The sequence below is a fragment of the Kogia breviceps genome, chromosome 7 (assembly GCF_026419965.1).
Source record: "Kogia breviceps isolate mKogBre1 chromosome 7, mKogBre1 haplotype 1, whole genome shotgun sequence".
Lineage (NCBI taxonomy): Eukaryota > Metazoa > Chordata > Mammalia > Artiodactyla > Physeteridae > Kogia > Kogia breviceps.
The window spans coordinates 105,336,269-105,362,908 of NC_081316.1; the positions used below are offsets into that span (position 1 = coordinate 105,336,269).

The 26,640-nt window shown below is 47.1% G+C and overlaps 1 long non-coding RNA gene across 1 annotated transcript in view; it reads right to left on the reverse strand.

The window, feature by feature from the left end:
- Nucleotides 1-462: 462 nt before the first annotated feature.
- The window catches only part of LOC136794520 (uncharacterized), a 169,148-nt gene continuing 142,970 nt past the window's right edge, over nt 463-26,640 (reverse strand). The window contains exon 4 of the long non-coding RNA XR_010841454.1: nt 463-619. This is a non-coding gene — a long non-coding RNA (uncharacterized lncRNA). The remainder of the gene's footprint in view (nt 620-26,640) is intronic.

A 26,640-nucleotide genomic window follows, 5' to 3' on the forward strand; every position in this document is an offset into this window, starting at 1 on the left:
ATTCCCAGAAGAATAAGTTAATTGATGATTGCCTTAATTATAAATTTTTCAACTACAAAATTATTGTTAAATGCTGGCCTCTGCTACAGCTTGCCTTGAATAGAATCTAGCATGAGATGCTACTTGATTAAGTACAAAATGATATTTTTAATTTGCCTGGGTTTTGAAGTTGGGCCCATCTGGATGGGAATCCTTGGTCCACCACTTACCAGCTCTGTGACCTTCGGCAAATCAATTGCCTTTTCTGAGCCTCAGTACACTCATCTGCAAAATGTGGGCAATTATGCCTTTCCCACCCGGTGTTAGGAGAACGAAATGAGATGAAACACAGGTGGAGTGCCTAGCCAAGTGGCAGGGCTTGGAAGGACTCAACAAGAGCTCTGTCCCTCGTTCCCTCGCCCACTCCTCACTTCTCCCGCCCTCGGGGGTGAGAAGTGTGCTTCCTGCCAAAGCTGGACTTACCAGCATCCTGAGATGCTCCATAAAGTGGGAGGCAGTGCCACAGGGTGGAACCAGCATGGACTCCAGGTGTAAGACAGAACTGGGTTCAAATTCTAGCAGTTCTCACTGGTGGCGGAACTTGAGCAAAACGTTTGTCCTCTCCAGTCTTCATCTCCTCCTATGAGAAATAACAGCAGTGCAGTTACTGCGATGATTCAGTGAGCAGGTACGTGCAATGTCCCTTAGCCTCTCACTTAGTGGGGCTCAACTAATGTTAGCACTAGAAGCTTCCAGCAGCCAACCCTGGCAAGTTTGAGGACTGTCAGGCTCAGTTCTCTCCCCTCTTAAACCCGCTGCTCCTGGTTCCACTTTCCTCTTCTTTTCTCAATAGTTTCCATCTCCTTGCATTCCATTTGCCCAGGAGGAGGTGGATTACAATGAGTAATCATGTTGTCACCCAAGACAGACAGACCTGCATAGGAATCTTGGCTCCATTATTCAGAAGCCCAGTGACCTGAACCAGAGGGTTCAGATTCAATGAGAAAATGCAGGGAAAGCACCTAGAAAAGCGCCCACTTGCGGCAGCCCTGTTGAGGGTAAGCCCTGTCGGTGTCATGGGTTTTGCTCCTGACGGCATCCAGCTCCATCAGCTCTGTCATCATTGCCTCTTCCCAGTCATCTTGGGCTCCTGTCCAAGTTCACATTCACAAACCCACAGCAGTACTGATCCTCTTACCTTCAAAAACAAAAACCAGGGTCCCACATATATATATATATGACTGGTGGGGGGGGATTCATTTCCTGGGGGAAACTGGAGGGGTTGGCAGCCAGCACAGAGGAAGGCTAGTGGGCCCAGCAAAGGAGGCCAAGTTGATGATTTCCTATTCCTTCTTTGTACATTTTGCTTAAAGCAAAGCTCATTGCCACCTCCCTGCCTTAGTCAAAGGAACTGTTATTTCTGCCAACTTTCCCTGCAGACGTTAATTTAACTCTCTGCAAGGCATGGCCAGATCCCACAGAAGTCAGTGCCCCATAAGACAGAAGGGGACCCAAGTGGTACCTCCTCTCCCTTGCATGCACCAGGGAGGGGTGGCCATTTGTCCTCTGTCCCGGCCAGCCCAGGAGAGCTGGGGACTTTAGCCTCAGAAACTTGGCTTTGGAGAAGGGAATTATCCTATCTTCCTGAAACCAGAGAAATGCCCTTGCTGCAGGAAGGATCTAAAGTATTAAAATAATCACTTCCATTTGTATTTGCTCTGCTGTTTACAACTCATTGACCCCTATATCACTTCACTTCTTAGAACTGGAAAGACCTTAGAAAAAAGGTCATCTGGCTTTTTCATTTCACTGTGAGGAAATGAGGTTGGAGAGGCTGTGAGGCTTGCTCAAGGTCATCGGAAATGCATTTGGCTGAGCCCAAATGAGATCTCAGCCCCAGGGTTCTTTCCACAGCTCCCCACAGTAGGACACAGCCGCTACTCTGGAAGCAAGTTCGGGCGTGGAGTAGACAGACACAAAGTCTATCCATTTCTCAGTTCGCATTTATATTATATTGAGCACCTACTATGTGCCAAACACTGTGCTAGTCACTTTCATGTATATTATTTCATGGGATTATCTTGCCCAGTTTTGGACCCCTGCCAGCACTGACTGGCACATAGTAGTTGCTCAATGAATGTGGGTTTTCTTCTTTGCTTTGGGAGCTGTGTTGGGAGCAGAAAGAGAGTGGGTTTGGAGTCAGTCTGGGTTTGAATCTCATCCCTACCACTTGTCAGCTTTTTGGCTTTTACCTCTCTAAGCCTCAGTTTCCATATCTCTAAAGTGGAGATAACAATGAAATTGGAGTATGGTGATAACTTATTGCATGGGAAGGACCTATTACTCATAATAAGTACTCAATCAATTATAGTCATCTCCATCATTCAGTGTGCTGTTATTGATATTGTTACATGCCTTCAAGGAGTTGATAATCTCAGAAGACACATATACACATAACCACAAAGCAGAGCAGAGCAGAGACCAGTGGAGGGCTATAGAGGTTCCAGGAATGCCCTTATGTCTGGGGATGATGGAAGGATTCCTAGAACAGGTGTCACTATAGTTGAAGGAGTTGAACAGATGGCAAGGGCAATGTTGCTGGGAAAAGAGCAAGGGTACGGATCAGGAGGCAAGAGAATACAGCAAGTATTTAAGTCCAAGAAGGTAGAAATTTAGAATTTTTGGAAGACTGGAGGTTTAGGAGAGTAGTGAAGATAAATCTAGAAAAATAGGTAGGATCAAATTGTGGAGGCTAAAGACTGAGGACCTTATTCTGCTAGCAGTGGGGACTCAGAGAAACATTTTGAATAGAGTCATGGTACGAAAATACCTAAGACTTAAAGTGATGAATTTGGCCAAGGGTTCAGTGTAATTTGGAAGGCAGATATCAGAGACTAGAAGCTACTGCAAGAGACCCAACTTGAGCAAATAAACCCCTGACAGAAGGAATAACATGGGGAGCGAAAATAAAGGCACGTAAGACAAAGATCAGAGGTAAAGGGCTTCCCTGGTGGCGCAGAGGTTGAGAATCCGCCTGCAGATGTAGGGGACACGGGTTCGTGCCCCGGTCCGGGAAGATCCCACATGCCGCAGAGCGGCTGGGCCCGTGAGCCATGGCCGCTGAGCCTGCGCGTCCAGAGCCTGTGCTCCGCCACGGGAGAGGCCACAACAGTGAGAGGCCCGCGTACCGCAAAAAAAAAAAAAAAAAAAAAGATCAGAGGTAAAGTAAAGAGGACTGAGCCACAGATTGGATGTGGAGTGAGGGAGAGAGAGGAATCAAAGATGGCTGGGGTGGAAGGGAGCTGAGAGAAGGGTGATGCCATTAATCTCAGTGGGGAAGTAGCAAATGTTGATCAGAGACAAGGAGAAAGAACAGGAGGTCCCTTGCAAGGAGGGCTGGGGAGACCTCATTATGCAGAAAGAGATGGTGGAAAGAAAGATGCTGAAGGTATAGGAAAGAGAATAACCAATAAAGAAAGACCCTGCATGAGGCCAGAAGCCTTATGGGGCCTCAGTCAGGACATGGGCTGGGAGTAGAAAGACAAAGGAAGAACTTTAAGGTGGAGAGATGGAAAACTGAATTTCTTTGTCATACTCTCATTCATTCCATAAACATCCATTGAGTACCTATTACCTGCCAGACAGGAAGCTGACCCTTGTTACCCTGCATCAGACTTCCAGCAACTTGGAGGCAAGGTCATCTGCTCAGGGAGAAGGGGTTAGGGTCCTTGGGAACTTATTCAGAAAGTCAACTCCTTGGCCCACTCCCTCCCCCACAAAGATACCAATTCAGGATCACTCTCCAGGTGGTTCTTTGGGAGATATCCCAAGACCACAGCTGGAGAAACTGAATTAGAAGCTCGCCAAGAGTTTTGGGGTCCCTGCTGAGATCCCAGATTTGCAGAGGACCCAGGCTACATCCTTCACAGTCATCCTAGGAGTGTGGGTGTGAGGCAGTAAGTGGGGCTCACCCATCGTTGGGATGAACAAGGAAATAGCAGGTAAAGGGAAGGGGGATGATTGCAGGAATCACTAGGAAAACACTGCAAGTGGCCTGACTCTAATCTCCATTAGGGCTTTGCACACCCCACAATTCTGACTTCATCTTCCAACTTTTCCCAACCCCTAAAAACCCTTCTAGGAGCTCCAGAGAACTAGACTCCTAAGGCTTCTAGGCTTCCTTCAACTCTGATATTTAATTACACTTACACTTAACACATATCCAATGATCAGATCTGTTCAAAGGAGGAGACGATCCTCACGATAGGGCCTAATGTTTTTGATGAATGTCACGGTGTTCAGAGCAATTTCAGGCACGTTACTGTACATGATATTACATCAGCATTCCTCCAAGTATGAACCGTAGACCCCACCAGCATCGACAGCACTTGGGAGTATGGTAGGCACGCACATTTGTAGGTCTCAGCCAAGACCTGATATATCAATCATCTTGAGAGCCAGGACCCTGGAAACTGAACCTGTAATATGCCCTGGGGTGATTCTAAAGAAAACTCTAAATTGGCAATTTATAATCTGGTCTCTGTCCCTAATTCCTGGTACAGAGCTTCAAAAATTCTTAGAATTTCCTGATAGGAGTGTCTCATTCATAATGAGCCTCTTTTGATCATTCCTGAGTTTATGCTAATTGTGAGCCCTTAGATAGTTCGAAGGGAGGGGATGGCCATGCCAGAATGACCAGTCCCACCCCCTAACCTCTGGGGAGGAGAGAGGGACTGGAGATTGAGGTCCATCATGTAGCTATTGATGTAATCAAATGTGCCTATATAATAAAACTCATATAAAAACTCTGGACACTGAAGCTCAGTGGACCTTCCTGGTTGGTGAACATATTATGTGTTGGGAGGTGACTAGACCTGATTCCATGGAAGCTCTGGCCACCCCCCACCCTGAGACCATTTGGAAGTTCCTGAGTTGTATCCTTTACAATAAAACTATAATTGTAAGTATAGTACTTTCAGGTAGTTAGCAAATGAACCAACCTAAAGGGAGGTTATGGGAACCCCTGAATTTGTAGCCAAGTCAGACAGAAGTGCAGGTAAGATAGGGCCCCATTCGTGGCTGGCATCTGAGTTAAGAGCAGTCTTGTTGGGGACCTTGGTCTTTAACTCTGGGATCTGATGCTAACTCTGGGTAGTGTCAGAATTGAATTGGGCTGCAGGACTGTCAGAACACAGGAACCATAGCCCTATATAAGTCAAACCACAATCTTATAAGTTACATATCAACATCCCATGTTACAGATGAGGAGACTGAGAGACAGGGAGGGTAAGTGACTCTCCCACAGGCAGGGAGCCATTCTGGAGAAAATCAGGAATATGCAGTTGGGTCCTTGGCCCCAGGTCATGCCTCTTCCCTCCGGGGTACAGCCACCACATGGTCCACTATACCCCCAAGATGGTAGTAAAATCACAAAGCTCGGGGGCTGGGACCAGCCTTGGGTTTGAGGGTGAGGGTCTAGGGGATCACCTAAGTCAGCCCAACAGAGCCAGCTGCCAGGGAGGTAATGAAAAGGAGCTGAGGCTCTGAGACCTTTGAAAGTTTAAATTCTATACCTTTCTGACTGTGTGTGTCTTGTGTAATCCTCAAAGATTTGTAATGGTGACAGCCTTGGAAAATTACAGCTGACTTGAAGCAATTTAATGATAATAAAAATAAAATAAAAACAGTAAACAGCACTGCTTCTCCCTCTAATTTCCCAGCATCTTTATCATATAAATGCCTCCTATTCTTTTCCCCACAGACGATTAATGAAGCTGCAATTGCCATACTGGATGCTGTGCTCACGTCTCCTTAATTCTCTTTCCGCTGTAGCTCCAGCACTGGGGACTCCCCTCCCAGCTTCAATGGCAGGGATCTCACAGGGCCAGCCAGACTTCAGAGGCAGCCCTCGGAGAGGCACCCAGGTCTCCTCCCTGGACCAGACTTTCCTCCCTTGCTCCTCACCCTAATGGCCCAGGGCTGGCTTCTCCAGACAAGTTTCTCCAGGACCCCTGGTGATCTGAGCAGCCACAAATTGACCTTCTCTCCGGGCATCTCCTTTCCTCACTCCTGGTGTTAATATGCCCCTTAAAGAGCTGCAAACTCAACAAGTCTCTCTTATGCAGGTTAATTCAGAGGCAGCCAAGCTGTGATCAAATGACCTTTACTCACGTCCCTGCTAATTTTGATGGGCAGCTCCATTTCCCTTCTCGCTCCCGGTCCCCCCTTACTCTAAATTGGAAATCTATCAATTTTCTAAGTAAATGGAAAATAAAGACACACAGGCACAAGCAACACACACTCACCCACATACACACTAACATGCGCTTGTTGAGATGGGGCTAGATTGGGCCTGTTATTTTTTAAAATACTAAATTTCATGGAACAATGCTAGAGCTGGATCCTGAGCTAATGCCAAAAGGAAGTAGAGTTTCCAAAAGAGAATCCCTCCTCTACAATTTTATCTCTTGCTTCATCAGTGAGGTACAATCACAATCATAAATAGGGAGAATAATAACAATAAAAAGTATCATTTAGCAAGTGCTTCCTGCTTACCAGTCATTTCACAAAGATTATCTCATTTTTATTTTATCAACACCCCTATGAAATGAGAACTATTATTATCCCCATTATATGGAAAAAGAAATTGAGGCTTTAAGAGATTATGGAAAATGCTTAAGGACACACATACAGAAGGAGGCAGAGTGAGCATTTGAACCTGGATGGTCTGATTCCAAAGTCAAGTTCTTGCTTTGTTATTAGCAGCGTGGCCTGGAACCTGTCACATAATCACATTTAGCTTCAGTTTCCTCATCTGCAACAGGAGTATAATAAGACTGACCTCATCAGGCTCCTGGAGGATCAATTAAATGGTGACCATCCTTTGAAAGCTACAAATCACTGTCCTTTCACCATTATAACAATGACTATTAATTCAGTTTAATGAATTACTGGTACAAGTATTTCCTAATCACCTACTATGTGCCAGCCCTGTCCTAGGCGTAGAGAAAAAGCAGTGACTGAAACAGATAATATTCCTGTCTCCGAGGAGCATGCATTCAAGTGAGGGAGACAGACTGACAAGAAACAAGTAAAATACATAGTTTATCAGATGAAGCTTAATGCCAGAGAGAAAATAGAGTGGAGAGGGGAGTATACGGAGTGAGGGTGGGAGGGCTGCTCAGGGCTGACCACACAGAGAAGGTGATATTTGGACAAGGTTCTAAGGGAATGAGGGGAGCAAGCAGAGCAGTCATGCAGAGAAACAGTGTTCTGAGCAGTGGAACAGCAAGTGCAAAGATCCTGAGGCAGAACCAGCAAGGAGGCCAGAGTGGATGCCGCAGAGGGAGGCAGGAGGGAGTAGCAAGGGGTGAGTCCAGAGGGGTAAAGCAGGTGGTGGGCCTTGTACGGCCTTGCAGGTCATTGGCTTTCACTCTACTTGCCGTGGTGGGGAGGGGTTTTGGGCAAAGCAGTGACAAAGTCTTAACGTTTTCAAAGAGTCACTCTGACTACTACGGGAGGGCAGGATCAGAAGCAAAGAGACGAGTTAGTAGGCTCTGGCCACTAATCCAGATGACAGAAGATAGTGGCTCGGACCAGGGAGCTAGCAATGGAGGTAATGAGGTGTATTTGGATTCTGGATATATTTTGAAGGTAGAACCAACCAGATATGCTGATGGATTGGATGTCAGTGTGTAAGAAGGCGAGGAGTCACTGATGACACCCAGGCTTTTGACCCGAGCAGCAGAAAGAATGGAGTTGCCGTTTACCAGAATGAGATATAGTAGGAGGAGCAGGTGTTATGGATTGAACTGTGTCCCTCAAAAATGATACGTCGGGGCTTCCCTGGTGGCGCGGTGGTTGAGAGTCCGCCTGCCGATGCAGGGGACACGGGTTCGTGCCCCGGTCCGGGAAGATCCCACATGCCGTGGAGCGGCTGGGCCCGTGAGCCATGGCCGCTGAGCCTGCGCGTCTGGAGCCTGTGCTCCGCAACGGGAGGGGCCACAACAGTGAGAGGCCCGCGTACAGCAAAACAAAAAATCAAAAAAAAGATATGTTGAAGTCTTAACCCCCCAAAATCGAGAATGTGACCTTATTTGGAAAGACGGTCTTTGCAGATGTAGTCAAGGTAAGGTGAGGTCATCAGGGTGGGCCCTAATCCAATATGACTCGTGTCCTTATAATAACAGGAAATTTGTACACAGTTTCACACAGCAGGGAAAACGTAATGTGAAAATTGGAGTTATGCTGCCACAAGTCAAGGAATTCAGAAGCTAGGAGAGAGGCCTAAAAGAGATTCTCTCCTGGTGCCTTCAGAGGCAGCAGGGCCCTGCCAACACCTTGATTCGGACTTCTCACCTCCAGAACCATGAGACAATAAATTTCTGTTGTTTAAGCCACTTAGTTGGCGGCACTTGGTCATGGCAGGTTTGGCGTGAAGAGTCAGTGGTTCATTTCTAGACATGCAAGTGGAGATGTCAATAGCAGCTGAGTATGGAGCTCAGGGGGGATAACTGAACTGCACACACACATCCAAGAGTCTTATCTGCTGTGAACGTAACAGCTATGGGGTCAGCTGAGGTCACTTAGGGCAGATAGATAAGAGGTCCAAGGACTGAGCTCTGGGACGCTCCATCATTAAGAAGACAGGGAGTTAAAAAGTAGTTGGTGAGTAAAGAGGAACACAGGAAAGATGTTCTGAAAGACAAATGAAGACAATGTTTTGAAAGGCTCAAGCGTCAAACTGCTGACATTTGACAGCAAGGAGTCAAGTTGGATGACGATGAAGAATTGACCATTGGATTTAGCAACTCAGAGCTCATCTGTGACCTTGACAATGGCAGTTTCAGAGGGGGGAGTGACGTTTAATTGGAATGGGTTGGAGAGAGAATGAGAGGAGAAATTGGAGGCACAGGCACAGACATCTCTTCGGAGGAGTTTGCTAAAGGGAGACCTGGAGTCAAGAGAGAGCCTTTCTAAAGATAAGGGAGATAACAGTATGTTTTATGCTAAGATAAATGATTCAGCAGATTGGAGGAAAGTGATGAGATGGGGAGAGCAGGAAGAACTGCGCAGTGGTGTCCTTGAGAATCTGGTGGGGGCTGGACAGAGCACACACTTGCCCAGGAGCATGGGCGGCGCACCCACGGTCACAGGAGAGAGACAGGTAGACATGAGCAAGGTGCCCAGGTGGGTAGATGCGGAGAGAGACAGGTAGACATGAGCAAGGTGCCCAGGTGGGTAGATGCGGTGGCGACTTGGGAGGTAAAGTCATCTGCTGAGAGCGAAGAGAGGGGAGGAGGTGCTGCAGCTCTGAGGAGGAGGAAAGGGAGGGGACAGGCGTGGGGGAGAGTGAGAGGTGGGGAAACACAATAGGGCTGTCGGGCAGAGCTCAGGGCACACGCTCATGAATGTGCAGTAAGGCCCGTACGATGAGCACGCACTTTTCTCCAGCCGTGTTCAGCTGCCCACGTGTAAGCTCCAAGTCCACAGAGAGTTTCAGTTCATCTGAGGTGGGGTTTTGCTCCTGGAATGCGAAGACCATGGGAGCAAAGGAGGAACAATCATGATGGACTGGGGAATTTAAGCTGGATACGGATAATAGGGAGGACCTGAGAAGGGCATTTGCATAAAGGGATTGTGGGTTCCAATAAGGGGAAGGATTGTTAGAGTCGGGATACTGGAGCCTGGGAGCTAGAAGAATAACGAGTGGAGGTCCTTAACATGTGTATCTTGGAAGGGTAGCAGTGACTGGCAATGACAAAGTTTAGGGTATGGCCATGGGGCAGGGTGGCGGGGGGCAGGATGGAGAACATTGGAATAAGTCAAAGAACAAAGAGGCCAAAGTACTAGAAAGATCATGGATATTGCAACCACCAAGAAGTTAGAGAAGGTAGAATTGGAGAGAGTGACAGTGAGCCAGGAGCTGAAATCCTGAAGCAACGAGAGCAAGTCTCCCAGAGTCGTTAGGCACCTACAGCAACTCCTGATGACACGAGTTCCAAAGCTGGGGGTGCTTCCAGAGGCGACTGAGAAGAGCGTGAAAGCAGCAAAGGCAAACCAGGGACTGCTGAGAGAAGAGACTGAGAAAAGAGGGGGTTTGCCAATGGTTGGCCATGAGTTCCAGAGGGCAAGAGCAAGGGCTGGGAGGGAACAAAAAATTCAGTCAGAAAAGGAGACGTGCAGAGCCTAATAGAGCGCAGGGCCAGGGGGTGAGAGGGCGTCTGTGATTGACATAAAGGAGGATGAAAGGCACAGGAAGGGGTCCAGAGACTAAGCCAGCGAGGGGTGGTGAGGCCGGGGCGTGGAGAGGAGAGAAGGGTGAGCAGTGCTGGTAGGAGTGCTTCCTGGGAGCTCCTGCCAAAGGTGATGGATGAGAAAGGGCTTGTAGTTATCCTAACATAAACATTACCGTTTCCATTCCTACAATATCGGTCAGACTTCTCAGGTGTCAAGAACTCAACTCTGGCTAGTTCTCGCAAAAAAAAAAAAAAAGAAAGAAATTTATTAAAAGATATCCCTAGCTCCCAACAATGTGGACCCAGCATCTAAGGCCATGCAGTCAGGTTCAAGGTTTAAGCTCACTGTGGGTGGTCTGTTGATGCCTCCATCAGCTCAGGACTAAATACTAGAAGCTCTGCCACTACCACCCTCAGAGACCCAAACAGTCAACCATTGTGCTGGCCCAAAAACTAACTCCTCATCATCACCACCGCCGCCCGCCCCGCCGGTCACCTCTGCTTGCCGTTCACTCTCTGTGGACCAGTCTGGCTGACCCAACCTCAGTCATGACCCAGGCCTCAGCTGCAAGGGAGGCTGATGATGCAAGTCTCCTGACCTCCACCTTAGGAAGAATTATGAAAATCTCTGTGACTCACCCAGATCTAAAGAGGCTGTTCAAAGATTTTAGCAAACCACCAATGTCAAATATTTATTGAATAGAAACAACAACAACAATAATTTTATTGTTAGTTTGCCTAAGCTTTGCAAGAAAGAGCTGGGGAGGATTCTGTGCAGCCACGTCACCCTTTGACTCTCAGATGAGGTTTCTGACCTTTCAGCAGCAGTTGAGAACACTGTTCCTATCGATTAGAGCCAAGGTCTCAATAAAACACGTGCGTGTTCTCAGGTAGGACCATTGGCCTGAGCCTTCCCAGATAAGATCAGCTGCATTTAGAGCTCACTTCACAGCAAAGCACACTCTTGACCCTGAAAAGACAAGATGATAGAGGCTACTATTTACTCAGCAGCCCCTGTGTGCCAGACCCTGTAATCTTCACTCGGTGTGCATGATCTTGTTTAATCCTCAAGGTGACTCTGTGAGGAAGGGAGTGGGATTATCGTATTTCAGATAAGGAAATAGAATTTTAAAGAAAATACTAGTAAGTTGCTTGTGACCCCACCCCTGTCCCACCCCACCCCACCCCCGACCCCCAGCAGCAACAAGGTCCCTGAATGCTGTTGCACAGGTCACGCACTGCACAAATCCTGTGTCCAACTGTACTTGATGGGGATGGCACCACATAGAGTTGTGCAGTGTGCAACCCGTGCCCTCGGTGTAGGGCCTCCGCTCACTTGGTTCCGAAGTCCATTTCCTCTCTCTTACAGCGTCCAGTAATCAGTCACTTGAGTCAGAGCTCCTTAAGGTCAGGGAATATTTCTTCTTTGGATGCACAGAGAGTAGCACGATGCCTGGCACTTAACAGGTGCATTGATTAAATGGCTGCAAGATTAAAGGCTATCAAAGATGAGCATGAATGGGCTCATCAACTCTTGAATCACTGGATCTACAGAGGCACCACTTGAAGCCTGAAATAGGTAGTTTAAACAAATGAAAGGAAGACCTACCGCTTGGCACAGCTGGCTGTCAGCTTGTAAAACTCATTAACCCAAGAGGTGGTTTAGGCAGCAAATACTAATGGACTCCAGGTGTGTCTAGGAAAGTTCAAGGCTTCTACAACCATAGTGTTCTATTAAGAAGGGTAGCCAAGGAGAGGACTAACATTGTTTGAGCACCCACTATATCCCAGGCACTGGGCTAGATCGAATATGTTCTATTACTAATCTCTCCGAGTGTATTTCCTTTTATGTAAGATGGAACTAATGTTACCTGCCTATGTGGGGGGAGGTCTTGTGATCATTAAATAAAATAATATACGTAAAAGCCCTTAGCACAGGCTTGCCACAGTATTAATGCACAGCAAGCGTTCACTATTATTCCTACAAAGAATAATAATAACAAATGAAATTGTGTGGGCATTTCATGAGTAGGAAAGAATTTCACAAAACTTGCTTCTCATACCAAGAAACCAGGTTCAGTTACTTTCTTACATGGACACGTCCCTGATCCAGACTTTAAGAAACTAACATTTTCAGATTTCACATAAATAGAAGATTCTTTTTCTCCCTTGTGACTTTCAGCCAGGGTGATCTTTAATTAAAGCAGCAACATAATGACAAACTCCTGCTTCAGGCATCCCCCACCTCCTATAATTTCTACCAAGAGCTTTCAGGGGACCAATATCGTGTCAGGCACCAAATAAAATATTCAGATGAGACTTCTGCTTTCCTATGTAGAGATTTGTATGCAGAGTTTGTGGATATTGTCGTACACAGACAAGATTATAATACTTGAAGCCAGATCACAAAGAAAATCATCCCAAATTTTCCAGCTTAGTCATGCTTAGAACCAACTTCCTTTCCTTCAGATCTGAATGTAGCCCCTGGAGGCCTGTGCTGCTGTACTGTGTACCCCTTGAAGGCAATGATCATTCAGTTATGTGTCATTTCTTCTCTGGATCCACAAGCCTATCATGGTGCCCGGTACAAACTAGATTTTGCCAGAGAGAGAGAGAGAGAGAAAGAGAAAGAGACGGACTGGGAAGATGGATGGAAGAAGCAGCATGGTATAACTGACCCTAGCATCAGCTCTAAAGTAATACTGGGTTCCCAAATCAGCTCCACCATTTTTTGGCTGTGTGGCCTTGAAAAAGTTTCTTAATCTCTCCGGACCTCTATTTCCTTAACTGAAGGATAATATGAGGATACTAATACTACTACTTTGTAGGTTTGTTGTAAGTATTAAGTAAGAGAATACATATAAAGCACTTACCTATCCATCAACACACGTTTATTGAGCTCCTGCTTGGATGCTGGTCCAAGCAACGAGACTACCGCGTTAAACAAAGCACCGACATATATACAATACGGAATGTAAAATAGTTAGCTAGTGGGAAGCAGCAGCATAGCACAGGGAGATCAGCTCAGTGCTTTGTGACCACCTAGAGGGGTGGGATAGGGAGGGTGGGAGGGAGACGCAAGAGGGAGGGGATATGGGGACATATACATGCATATGGCTGATTCACTCTGGTGTACAACAGAAACTAACACAGTATTGTGAAACAATTATACTCTAATAAAGATCTATTTAAAAAAACAGATAAAAATCCCTGACTTCATAGATTTTACATTCTAATTGGGAGATCAAATCAAATATAACAAATTAGACAGTTATCAAGTATGGTAGAAGGTAAGTGTTTTTTAAGAAAAAAGAACAGAGTAAGGGGGTGGTGAAGGGTTTGCAATTCAAATTAAAGTGGTCAGGGTGGTCCTGACAGAGATGGAGATCTTTGAACAATGACTGAAAGGAGTGAGGGACTGAGCCATGGGGATACATGGAGGAGAGCACTCCAGGCAGAGGAAACAGACCGTGCAAAGGCCCTGAGGTGGGAGTGTGCCTCATATGTCTGCAGTACAGAGAAGGTCGGTATGGCTGGAGCAGAGAGAGACAGGGGAAGAGTAGGAAGAGATGAGGTCAAAGAGGGAACGGGAGGTCAGATGCCATAGGACCTTAGAAGCCAAAAAGGTGTTGGCTTTTTTTCTTCTTTTTTAGTGAAGTGGGGATCCCTCTGGAGCAGCTGACGGACATGGTCTGATTTCACTTTGACTGTTTTGTGGAGGACCTGACACCTAACTGGGACACAATGGTAGGTATTACGAATGCTTGGCAGAAACAGTTAACTTCTTGGGTCTTAGCAAAGCTGTTTGGCCTTCTAGTTACTTATACCATCTGTTTTCATAGACTGAAGCAAAGAGATCTGCAGAGTTGAATAGAAGGAGTTGGAAGCCAGCACTGCAACTCTGCATGGCTCACTGTCAAGGTGCTCCCAGAGCACAGGGAGAATGCGCACGTATGTGGACATGTGGTTGACCCCCCAGAGGGGAACAATTTGAAATTGCTCCTCTCCTTGTACATCTGCTATGGGACGCTTCCTCTGTAGCTGTCGGGCAGCCTCCTCTGGCCCAGAGAGACGGGCATAGTCTCCCCAGAGTTGGTGGCGAGGACATTTATAAAGTCCTTCACAGGAGACCTGGCCCCTTCCCCTCCTCCTCCTCTGCTTCCTCCTCCTCCTCCATAGACATCATCTTCATTATGTCCATTATCATTATCTTCCTCGGCATCATCACCACCACTATTCATTCATTGCTTAGTCTGCCCGCGGCTGTGATGAGCACGTTATATGCATTACCTAACTTAACTGCCACAAGAACTATATGAGACGAGTACTACTGTTATCTCCATTTAACCCAGGAAGAAATTGAGGCCTGAAGAGGTGAGTTGCCCGAGGTCCCACAGCTGGTCCACGGCCAAGCAGGCCTATGACACAGATAGATTGGCTCCAGAGTCTAAGCTCACAGCCATTATGCTACCTGCCTGCAACTGCTTCGGACTGGAGGCTATTGTTCTTCTTTCAGCCTGTTTGAAAATGCTGTCCACATTCTCCTCCGTACGTAGGAAAGGGGGAATGGCGATGTCGAGTGGAAAGGACAAACAGCCATGTAAAGGCAAATCGGCGTCCCACTGCAGTGCATATGACTTCTAGAGCACCTGTGTCCTGATACTCCTCTAGGTGTGAGCATGTGTAGAGAGGGAGAGAGAGAAGGTAGATTAGGTTTGGGTGTAGCTATGGATCCGGCCGTGAGCAAGGCTTACACTATCCTGGGAGAGGGGTAGTGAGGTAGGTGGTTAAGAACACCAGCTCTAGAACCACAGCCTCGTTCAGCCCCTCACCTGCCTGGAGGCCTTCATCTCCCAGGAGATCGTCACCTCTTCCCACCTCTGTTTTCTCATCTGTAAAATGAAGGTGATAATAGTACTCATCTCATAAGCTTGCTATGAGGATTAAATGTGCTAAGGCACAATGTAATAGGAAAACCACTAAGCACTTCAAATTACAAAATGTGTAGACATCGCCTAACTTCTGGTTTTTGGCCCAGACATGGCCATCTACTGGCCAGAGTCCTAAAGAGAATTTGAGCTATGGCTCAAAGGCAAAGGATCCCTTGGAAACCTGGTCCCAACCTTTGAAATTAAAAGGCGTAGACCTGGGTGTGAGGCATGTCCAGGATGCCCGCATCCCAGGTTAGGGACTTGCAAATTCCAATTCTTCAGTGAAGGCAAGCCCAGCCTTCTGCCCCTACGTGAGCTCCTCAAGGGAAAGACTTCCAGTTATACTGGAATTGAATTGGGGATGACTCACTCTCCACAACAGGTCAGTCCAGCCAGAGAAGGCATCTACCAAGTGTTCAGTGTAGCTGGGTCTACCATAGAGCCGAGTGCATCCTGCAGTCACGGTTCCCTGTTTTCTTCACACTAAGCATGAAGGAACAGGGTAAACAGAGCAGCCATTCTAGCAAAGGACCAGAATGGACATTTTTTCCAAATACATACAAATGGCCAACAAGTATATGAAAGGTGCTCAACATCACAAATCATCAGGGAAACACAAATCAAAACCACAATGAGATATCACTTCATACCTGTTAAGATGGCTATTATCAAAAACACAAGAGACGGGACTTCCCTGGTGGCACAGTGGTTAAGAATCTGCCTACCAATGCAGGGGACACAGGTTCGAGCCCTGGTCCGGGAAGATCCCACATGCCGCAGAGCAACTAAGCCCCTGCGCCACAACTACTGAGCCTGCGCTCTAGAGCCCGCGAGCCACAACTACTGAGCCCACGTGCCACAACTACTGAGGCCTGCGCGCCTAGAGCCAGTGCTCCGCAACAAGAGAAGCCACCACAATGAGAAGCCCATACACCGCAATGAAGAGTAGCTCCTGCTCCCCTTAACTAGAGAAAGTCCACGCGCAGCAATGAAGACCCAATGCAGCCAAAAGTTTAAAAAATAAATAAATGAATAATATTTTTTAAAATCCACAAGAAATAACAAGTGTTGGCAAGGACGTGGAGAAAAGGGAATGCTTGTGCATTGTTGGTGGGATGAAATAGGTGCAACCACTATGGAAAACAATATGTTGTGCCCTCAAAAAATTAAACATTGAACTACTATAAGATCAAGCAATGCCACTCCTGAATATATATCCAAAGGAATTGAAATCAGTATCCCAAAGAAACACCCATGTTCACTGCAGCATTATTTACAACAGCCAAGATATAGAAACAACTTAAGTGTCTGTCAGTGGATGAATGGATAAAGAAGGTGATATATATATAATCACATATATGTATATATGTATATACATACATACAATAGAATATTATTCAGCCACAAGAAAAAAAAGAAATCCTGCCATTTGCAACAAAATAGATGGACCTTGAAGGCATTATGCTAAGTGAGACAAGTCAGATGGAGAAAGACAAAAACTGTATGATATCACTTATACATAGAATCTAAAAAATCTGAACTTATAAAAGCAGAGAGTAGAATGCTTACCAGGCTCTGTGGGTGGGGAAATGGGGGAGATGCTGTTCATGGGTACAAACTGACAACCAGTAGATAAATTAGTTCTGGGGATCTAATGCAGAGCATAGTGATTACAGTCTATAATACTGTATAATAAACTTCAAAGCTGTTAAGAGACTCAACTGTTCTTAACACAAAAAAGAAATGATAAATATGTGACTTGATAAAGATATTAGCTAATGCTATAGTAGTAATCATATTGCATGCATAAATGTATCAAACCATCACATTGTTCACTTTAAACTACACAAGTGTTATATGTCAATTATACCTCAATTTAAAAAAAGAAGCCCTTCTAGGGTTACTCCACTCCATAGAAGAGGGCCACTGATCTCTGAAAGCAAGGGCTCTGTCCAAGGTGTTCTCTGCTGGCTCCTCAGCACCTAGAACAGTGCCTGTTCTAGCCTGTGTAATAGTAGACGTTCAATATTTGTGGAAGAAGAGACTAAGAGAGAATTGAAGAAAGGAGGAAATTTTGAGCTTTTTAATAAACAATACCTTTGGCTTTTCCCCCGACCAAACAAATTTTCCAACCGGAAGAGACACCGATTTCCCGATCAGGAGAGGACCGTGGCATACACCTGGCGGAACAGGTGTAGCCTTGAGGGATCCCATCCAGGATGACTCATCTTCTCATCACATCCATTATCCCAGCCCCTTCTTCAGGCAGTTCTTGCATCCCCAGGCGCTCCTCCAGAACCCACCATTGTCAATTATAAATAAAGCAAACCACATTGTTGCCTGTGCCTCCATCTCTTAATTAACAAATAAATCAGCCCCGTCTCACCAATTAAGAAAAGATATCTGGGACCCACAAAACGTGCCTTATTCCTCTCGGTGAGAATGAAAGGTGTTTGTCACAGGCCTGGAGGTGATGGCGGCTGCCCACCGCTCCCACCGGCCCCTGCCTCCTTCACACAGCTGTGACTCTCTCCCCGGGACCTGAGAGGAGCCCCTGGGAGGCAATGCATACTGGGGAATTTCCCCTGCCTCAGGTGTCTCTGTGTGGGACCCTAACTAAGCCCTGGGCAGTGGGTCTAAAGTGCTGAGAGTCAAGTTCAGATGAGTTCTCTTCCTCCAGCCTTCTAGCTCAGCATCTACATTCCACCTCTTAGGCGAGGACAGTACCCAAATCTGGACCAAGAGGCAAAGCTGTATTTCTCTTTTTTCCCCATCTTTATTGAGGTGCAATGGACAAAACTGTATATATTTAAGGTGTATGACTTGCTGTTTTGATACACACATACACTGTGAAATTTCTTAAACTGAGGTCCAAGGACCACTGACATCAGAATCATAGGGAACTTGTAAAAACTCAGATCCTCAGCCAATCCCCTCTGGATCAGAATCTCTAGGGGCGGGACCAGAATGTTGCCAATTTAACCTGCTCCCCAGGAGAGTCTTAACGTTTGACAACTACTGATGCAAAGCCTTTCTTTTCCTCGGCTTGGAACTTGAGACTTTCTTTTGTTTACATTGGCAAAAAACGGGGGAAAGTTTCTGGCAAGTCGTACAGGAGGATCACAGAAGGTCCACGATGGAGGGGGCCCTAGTTCAACTTTCATTATGTAGATACGCAGACCGAGGCCCGAGTTCCAGGTTGAACTGCGTCCCTCTCATCTTGTGACTTCATTTGGAAATTGAGTCTTTACAGAGGTACTCAAGTTAAAACGAGGTCATTGGGGTCGTTCTCATCCGATATGACAGGCGTCCTTACAAAAGGGTGAAATTTGGACACAGAGACACATGCACAGAGGGAAGATGATGCGAAGAGACAGAGGGAGAATGCCATATGGTTTGGGGGTTTTTAAAAAAATTTATTTGGCAGCGCCAGGTCTTTAGTTGCAGCGCGCGGGATCTTCATTGCCGCGCGGCCTTCTCTATAGAGTGGTGCGTGGGCTCTAGAGCACCCGGGCTTAGTTGCCCCGCGGCATGTGGGATCTGAGTTCCCCGGCCAGGGCTCAAACCCGCGAAGCCTGCGTTGGACCACCACTTAACCACTGGGCCACCAAGGAAGTCCCGAGAATGCCATATGAAGGTTGGAGCTATTCTGTTACAAACCAACTAATGTCCAGAGCTACCAGAAGCTAGAGGAAGTAAGGAAGGATCCTCCCCTACAGGTTCCAGAGGGAACATAGCCCTGCCAACGCCCTGATTTCAGACCCCTAGTCTCCAGCACTGTGAAACAACACACGTCTGTTGTTCTAAGCCACCCAGTTTGTGGCACTTTGTTATAGCAGCTAGAGCCAACTAATATAGCCCATAAGGGGAAAATGATGTGTCCAGGGTCAGACGGCTAGATAGTGGCCAAGGCAGGGCTCCGAGAGCTTTTGGACACCCTCCTGGGCTCCTTTCACTCCATCACACTGCCACAGAGTCTAACTCTCCCCTCCCACCCCTTCGAGGCATGACCCCAAGCCCTCTAGAGAGCCAGAGAGCAGGTGGCCTCTCCCAGGCGTTCTTCCAGACACAGAAACCAGAGCCAGCCTGCTAGACTGGTACACTGAATCGATGACCAACCCACAGATCCCAGAATCAATCTGATCTTGCAAAGGCCATCAGGCCAGGCATGTGCCCACGGCGCGGTAGGCAAAGGGCTATAGGTGCCATTCCAGCTGCCATGTACTCCTATTTCCAACCCTGTTGAAACCCGAACTGGCAGTTAGCAAACACACCAAGGACCTTTCCATGGGGTCTTCTCAGAAGAACAACACCTGACTGGCTTCTCAGGCTGCCCAAGGAAGTCGGTGGTAGAAAGCAGGAGTCTGCCGAGAACCCAGAAAGCTCCCCTCCTACCTTGCAGCCTCAGTGAGGCCAGCTCTGAAGAGACAGTGACAAGAACCACTGGGGGCCTCACCCGGTAGACGAGACCGTTCATACAAAAGGACCCTCACCTTCACTTACAGATCCTTTTCCATGATTCCTTCCCCTCCCCCTCCACGGCATACAGGTTACCCCACAGCCCTTATGAGATTGTATCATAAGCTTCTGGTCTATGAGGACTGGATTGGGTGGGAGGGGCATCTAGGACCAGGGTGGAGAATTAATTCCATGTGGCTTAAGAATTCTGCGTCAAGGAGCAAAGCAATGTTCTTCAGAACTATGGTCTCTAGTTTTTGTTGTGGCTGATGGGATCAGGACACGGGATTTCTTAGTTCTCTAGTGAGACACCACCAGACAGAAGGTTAGTGCCCTGAGAACGAGGGAAGCGGCATCCAGGAGGAGATCCCTGCAGCCAGCTCTGGGCAAGCAGAAGCTCCCGCACTTCGCTACCACCTTCTCAAGGGTCCCCATGCCAGGCTAACAGATCCATGAGGAAAGTCATTTGTGATGAGAAAGGAGAGAGAAAGAAGAGGGAGAGCATGCAATCAAATTAATCCTAATGACATTGACAAGAAGATTTGGAAGCACAGCCAATGACTCCATTAAAATTGTGACTCTAGGTCTCTTCTGTCATCACCTAGGGTCTTCTCCCCTTGCCCACTGTATCTCAAGAGTGCTGGCAATGACCACGGTGTTGGAAGACAGGAGGGAGAACTAGGATGGAGATTGATGCCGCAGAGGGAGAGACCATCTTTACACCCACTAGGTCTTGATAATCAGTGGTCAGTCCCCTTGGTTGGCAGCTGCAGGGAGGAAAATGAATCCCATCCTGACTATGGGAGCAGGAGACATGGACGGTCTGGAGCCCCTGCCATACCTCTCTCCTGGCCAGAGGTCCCAAGGTTCCCCAGGGTGGACACAGGCACACCATGCTCCATCTGCATGGACCATCACGCCAATGGTGAACCCTGGATTTGTGTAGAATGACAGCCCAGGGAGATACCTACACATATATGTGGGACGCTTCATAAGACAGGACAGGATGATGAGAAAGACAACCAGCAGAATTTACCCAGATCCCCTAGAAATAAGCCTACAATCTCTTTTCTGTTTGTCCGTAATATTTTATCTATATGAAATTCATGTAACGAAATTAATCATTTTAAAATGAACAATTGGGGAAAAGTGGGGGGAGGGATAGATTGGGACTTTGGGATTGACATCTACACACTACTATATTTAAAATAGCTAACCAACAAAAACCTACTGTATAGCACAGGGAACTCTGCTCAATATTCTGTAATAACCTAAATGGGAAAAGAATTTGAAAAAGAATAGATACATGTATATGTATAATTGAATCACTTTGCTATACACCCGAAACTAACACAACATTGTTAACCAACTATACTCCAATATAAAATAAAAATTTTTTAAATAAAAACCACCACACACGGGCTTCCCTGGTGGCGCAGTGGTTGAGAATCTGCCTGCCGATGCAGGGGACACGGGTTCGTGCCCCGGTCTGGGAAGATCCCACGTGCCGCGGAGCGGCTGGGCCCGTGAGCCATGGCCGCTGAGCCTGCGCATCCAGAGCCTGTGCTCCGCAGCGGGAGAGGCCACAACAGTGAGAGGCCCGTGTACCGCAAAAAAAAAAAAAAAAAAAAAAAAAAAAACCACCACACACACACAAAATAAAGTGAACGATTTAGTACATCCACAGTATTGGGCAACCACTACCTCTGTCCAGTTCCAGAACATTTCCTTCACCCCCAGAGGAAACCCCATACACATACTCCCTCCTCTCAGCCCCTGGTACCCACCAGTCTGCTTCCTATCTCTATAGATTCACCTCTTCTGGACATTTCATAGAAGTGGAATCCTATATGACTTCTGTGACTGGCTTCTTTCACTTAGAATGTTTTTGAGGCTCATCACATTGTAGCATGTATCACTACTTGATTCCTTTTTATGGCTGAATAATATTCCATTGTATGGATATACTACAATTTGCTTATCCATTTATCTGTTGATAAACATTTGGGCTAAATCTACAGTTCTGGTTGGACCCAGAGCTCTCAAAACCACCTTCCCTTTGAATTAACACACCAGCCCTAGCTTCCTGGCCCTGAGTCTGCCTCCCAGGTTGGCCTGGCTAGCTCCCATCCACACCTAACTCTAGCACAGCCCTCCTGCCTGCATGTTTATATAGCCCAAGTAATTCCAAACTCAACACGCCCTCTCCAAGGAAAGCTCCCCCCCCCCTCCACCCCAGGTGTTCAGGCTGTCTTCAGCTGAGAAAGGTGAAGATGCCTTAAACTGAGCCCTCACTCTGGGCATCCAGGAAAGAGGAGAGGATGTCAGTAGACCTTCTGTCTTCAATCTGGCCTCAACTTTGCAACCCCAATATCTCAATCAAGGAGAACTTGGACAAAGTTATTATTTCGTTTGAACTACTGTATTTGGTATGTGTTCCATTTGGGCAGATAGAAAAATGAGCATGCCTTCCGATTCTCTTAAGCCCAGGGGAGGGCTGTCGGCCACACTGAGCCAGGGTTCAGTCTCACCTAATACGTCTTCACTGGGTACCTCCTCCATGCCAGGCACCACGACATACCCAGGGATACAGAAAGATCAATGAGACATGCCTGAGGAGCTCAGGGGCTGGAAGAGGAGACAGACGTGTGCAGGCACAGAGTAAGACAGGGAAGATGGACCCTGAGTCTTCTGGGGGCCCAGGAACGCAGAGGAGGGGAGTTATCTTCTGGCAGAGCTGGGAAGGGGAGGCTTCTCAGATGCTGTGACGTCAAGATTAAAGCAGTGTTTGAGCAGGAGGAGAAGGGCTTCCTGAGGGGCCAGCAGGAGGGGGGTGTGGTCCTCCACTCCCCTAAACCCTCCCCAGCTACGAAGCAGGTGCTCAGGGCAGGCGTGGAGGATGGGCTAAAAAGACGCTTGGGACATCGGGTTAAGGCACCTGTCCTAAAATATGCACAGGTTTGTGACCAGAGGAAGAGGGCTCAGAAGGGGCAAAGACTGGAGGCAGGAGGCTGCGGCAGTGGCCCCTACCCCAGCAGACCCCAGGAAGCTGACCCAGCAGCAGCACCGGCAGTGTCTCTATATAGAGCTGGCTGAGGGCACTTATCTCGTGGAAAGGTGGGAAGCAGGTCCTGAAGGCATTAACGTGATCATTTAGGCAAGATTAAGAAAACCAGTGGGGAGTGGATGGAGACTGGGAGGCTAGACCCCTCCACTCACCCCCACCTTAGCACCACACCGTCTGAACTTGGGCAGCCGCAGGAGGTGAGGAAAGGAAGGGGCTGTGTCAGGAAGACATTTCAGAGGAGCATGGCGGGAATGCTCAAAAATGCTGTTGGGGTCTTCTCACGCCCAAACTGGGAAGTTATCAAAAGAGCAGTTTCCCATGAAATCCACATCTGTGAGGGGGCCCTGCCCTGTTTGATCCCCCCTGTGTCATTCTGAGTTTGAGGAGAAGCTCCCAAGTCAAAACTCAGCTCAGAGCAGAAGGTGTCCACAGCCCCCAGCTGGAACCCCCGATGCCCTCCAGCTCCCACGGCGGCCTGGCCGGTCTCCTCCCAGATGGAGTGGCTGAACTGCCCAGTAGGGTCCGGCGAAGCCTCCACCTCCTCCCTGTGCTGCCACATGTCAGCACCAGGCAAGAGAGATGCCAGCCTCATCCCCAGCCTGAAAGCCCATCCGGGGCTCTAGAAGATGAATTATGTTTCATTTATATCAAAGAAGCAATCTTGGAGCCCATTTGTGATCAAATTTGCTGTCAGAGAAACTTTGCTTTATCTCATTACATCTGATATCTCTTGGCTTCTTGTCCTTGAGACTATTAAAGTTTAATGTCAAATTCAAGATGAAATGAAATCTTGGCTGTATCATCTCATCAGGACCTGAACATTCCCCCTTCCATCTAAAAATTTTTGACAACTAATTACAATGGGGACTGGGGGGAGGGAGAGTGAAAGACCTACTTCCTCCCATTTGCTGAAAATACCATCATTTGAAGGGGTTGCCAGTGAGCACAGGGGCCACGTGGGGCTGGAGGGCAAGGAGAGGTGCCTGTCGCCATGCAACTCCTCTCGGTCGTCCCTTCTCCCCAAACTCACCATCCCTGGGACTAATGACATCTGTTTTTCATCCCTGTTCAGACAAGGCGTTCCTGCCCAGGGCACACACCTTGGTGGTAGAGGAAGCACTCCTGCTGGGAGGGGCGTCAGCACTCGATCCCAGGCTCTGCCAGCTCTATGACCATGGGCAAGTCACCCCTTCTCCGGGCCTCAGTTTCCTCAACTGTAAAACCATGTGGTTGGACTAGAAGCATGTGACTCCATTTAGGCACCAGGAGGGAAAGTGGATGACTGTTAAACCTTGGCAGTGAGGGACTGCGGCGGAGAGAGCAGTACATTCCCACCAAAAGTCACTCGACTTAAAAAAAAAAAATTAAACAAACACCAGAAAATCATGTCTGTGGGGCTTATGTATCATGACAACTCTGAGACAAGTGATTTCTGGGGCTTACGATTGCCTCTAACTAGGAAAAGTACCCACAGAAAATGAGCTTTGGACCAGGAATATGCTCTCCCTAGAATAGAGCTGGTATCTTGATGAATAACACTGATTAAAATCCAGCCCTGTGCAATGCAGGGCTGTCAGAAGCTCAGGAGCACGCAGGTCAGAACTCCTAAAGAGCAATGTGCTTCAAAAAAAAAAGAAAAAAAAAAAAAGGGAAGGTTTAAAAAAATAATGCACCCGTTAAAAAACCCTATTGGAAGAGACCATGAAAAAGAATATGTGTATGTGGATAAGAGAATCACTTTGCTGTACACCAGAAACTAACACAATATTGTAGATCAACTATACTTCAATTTAAAAGTTTTAAATGCATTAATGTATTACAATATATCAGCAAGCCCATTTATTCAACAAACATTTATTAAGCATCTCATGTGCACTTCCACTGTTCTAGGTACAAGGGATTCAGCAGTTAATAAGAAAGACAAAAAGTCTTGACCTCATGGAGCCTAGACACTGGTGAAAAGAGGACAATGAATGTGATAAATAAGTAATTAATTCATTTGCACTGATCTGCAAATTCTTTTTTTTTTTTTTTTTTTTTTTTTTTTTTTTTTTTTTTTTGTGGTATGCGGGCCTCACTGTTGTGGCCTCTCCCGTTGCGGAGCACAGGCTCCGGACGCGCAGGCTCCGGACGCGCAGGCTCAGCGGCCATGGCTCACGGGCCCAGCCGCTCCGCGGCATGTGGGATCTTCCCGGACCGGGGCACGAACCCGTGTCCCCTGCATCGGCAGGCGGATTCTCAACCACTGCGCCACCAGGGAAGCCCTGCAAATTCTTAAAGTGAGCAGAGGCAAGGAGTGATGAGGCTGCTGGGAAGTTAGGAGGGCTTGAACCCTGGCTCTGCCACTGACTAGCTATGCAACTTTGATCACTTTGCTTCCCTCTCTGGGCCTTTATTCCCTCATTCATAAAACAGGGGCCATTGTGGTACCCACCTCCAGGGTTACGCGAGTGGGTTTGTGCGACATGACCATATCTATTACGTCATAATCATGTTTCTCTGGGAAAGCTTCCTGGAGAAGTTGAGCTGTACCAGCAGACTCCAGTGCCCAATGCCCGGAGGAGTGCAGCTGGGTGTAGGCAGAGCAGCCCACAGCTCAGAAGAAGGTCCCAAATGTCATCCAGATAAATGATCCCCCCCACCTCACCTCCTTTATTCACCCATCCCTCAGCCTAACCATCTCCAGGGGAAGTCCTTCATGAGATCCAGCCTATCTCATTTCTATAGCAACCAAATGCCAGGGCTTCTCCTATTCTCTTCAGAGGAATCAGAGAAAACCTTAAAGCCCGTTCTGTAATCTAAGTCTCCAAAAGTTTGAAGGCAACAATTTATTCCTTAGCCCTTTTATTCTCTGGGGGAAAATAATAATCCAAAATGTGTACAGATGTTTTCTTGGAAATCAGTATACCTGGGTGCCGTAGTCAACATTCAGCTTTACAACAGCCCTGTAAAGTAGACATCATCCCCCACTATACAGGCGAGAAGTTACCAGACGCTTTAAGTGGCTACCCAAGGCGGCCCCGCTCGTAGGCGACAGAGCAAGGACATAAACTGCATCCTTTGGCTTCAAATGCCATAAGCTAACCGCACTGTATTGACTGATCATCAGTCCCTGAATGACACATACAAGGTATGACATAAGCCAGGGAGACTGAGTACTTTTAACAAACACTCAGGAGCTTATGTATCCAAGTTAATGTTGTCCTTTGCAAGCTGATACTTTGGGAGTCTCTGCATTTATTCCAGTGATGTTACCACTCACTGTGTTTTGGTTTAAGTTCTGTTTTTTTTGCCGTTTTGTATTCCTCGCTTTCAGTGTTGTGAATCTGCTCCAAGATAGTAAATCTTTAATGTTTTGAGGGTAGATTCAATTTCTGGAAAAAGACCAAACATTTGGAGCCAAATCTTGCCAATAAGGTAAAGTCATTTATATTAAATTTTTAAAAACAACTAGGGGACTTCCCTGGTGGCGCAGTGGTTAAGAATCCACCTACCGATGCAGGGGACACGGGTTCAAGCCCTGGTCTGGGAAGATCCCACATGCCATGGTGCAACTAAGCCCGTGCGCCACAACTACTGAGCCTGTGTGCCACAACTACTGAACGCTGTGCGCCTAGAGCCTGTGCTCCGCAACAAGAGAAGCCACCGCAGTGAGAAGCCCGTGCACCTCAACAAAGAGCAGCCCCAGCTTGCCCCAACTAGAGAAAGCCCTCACCCACCAACAAAGAGTCAATGCAGCCAAAAATAAATAAATTAATTAATTAATTTTAAAAAAATGTTCTCAATTAAAAAAAAAACAACTAGGTGCCTGGGGCTCAATAAGTATTTGTTGACTAACAATGACAACAAAATGAAAATTAAGCACGTGTTGTTTGATTCTAAAGAAAAGAGACTAGTTTTATTCTTTGGTTCATAAACTTTCTCTGAGAGTAATTCCAGAGAAGAAATTCCCGAAATATTTTGAACA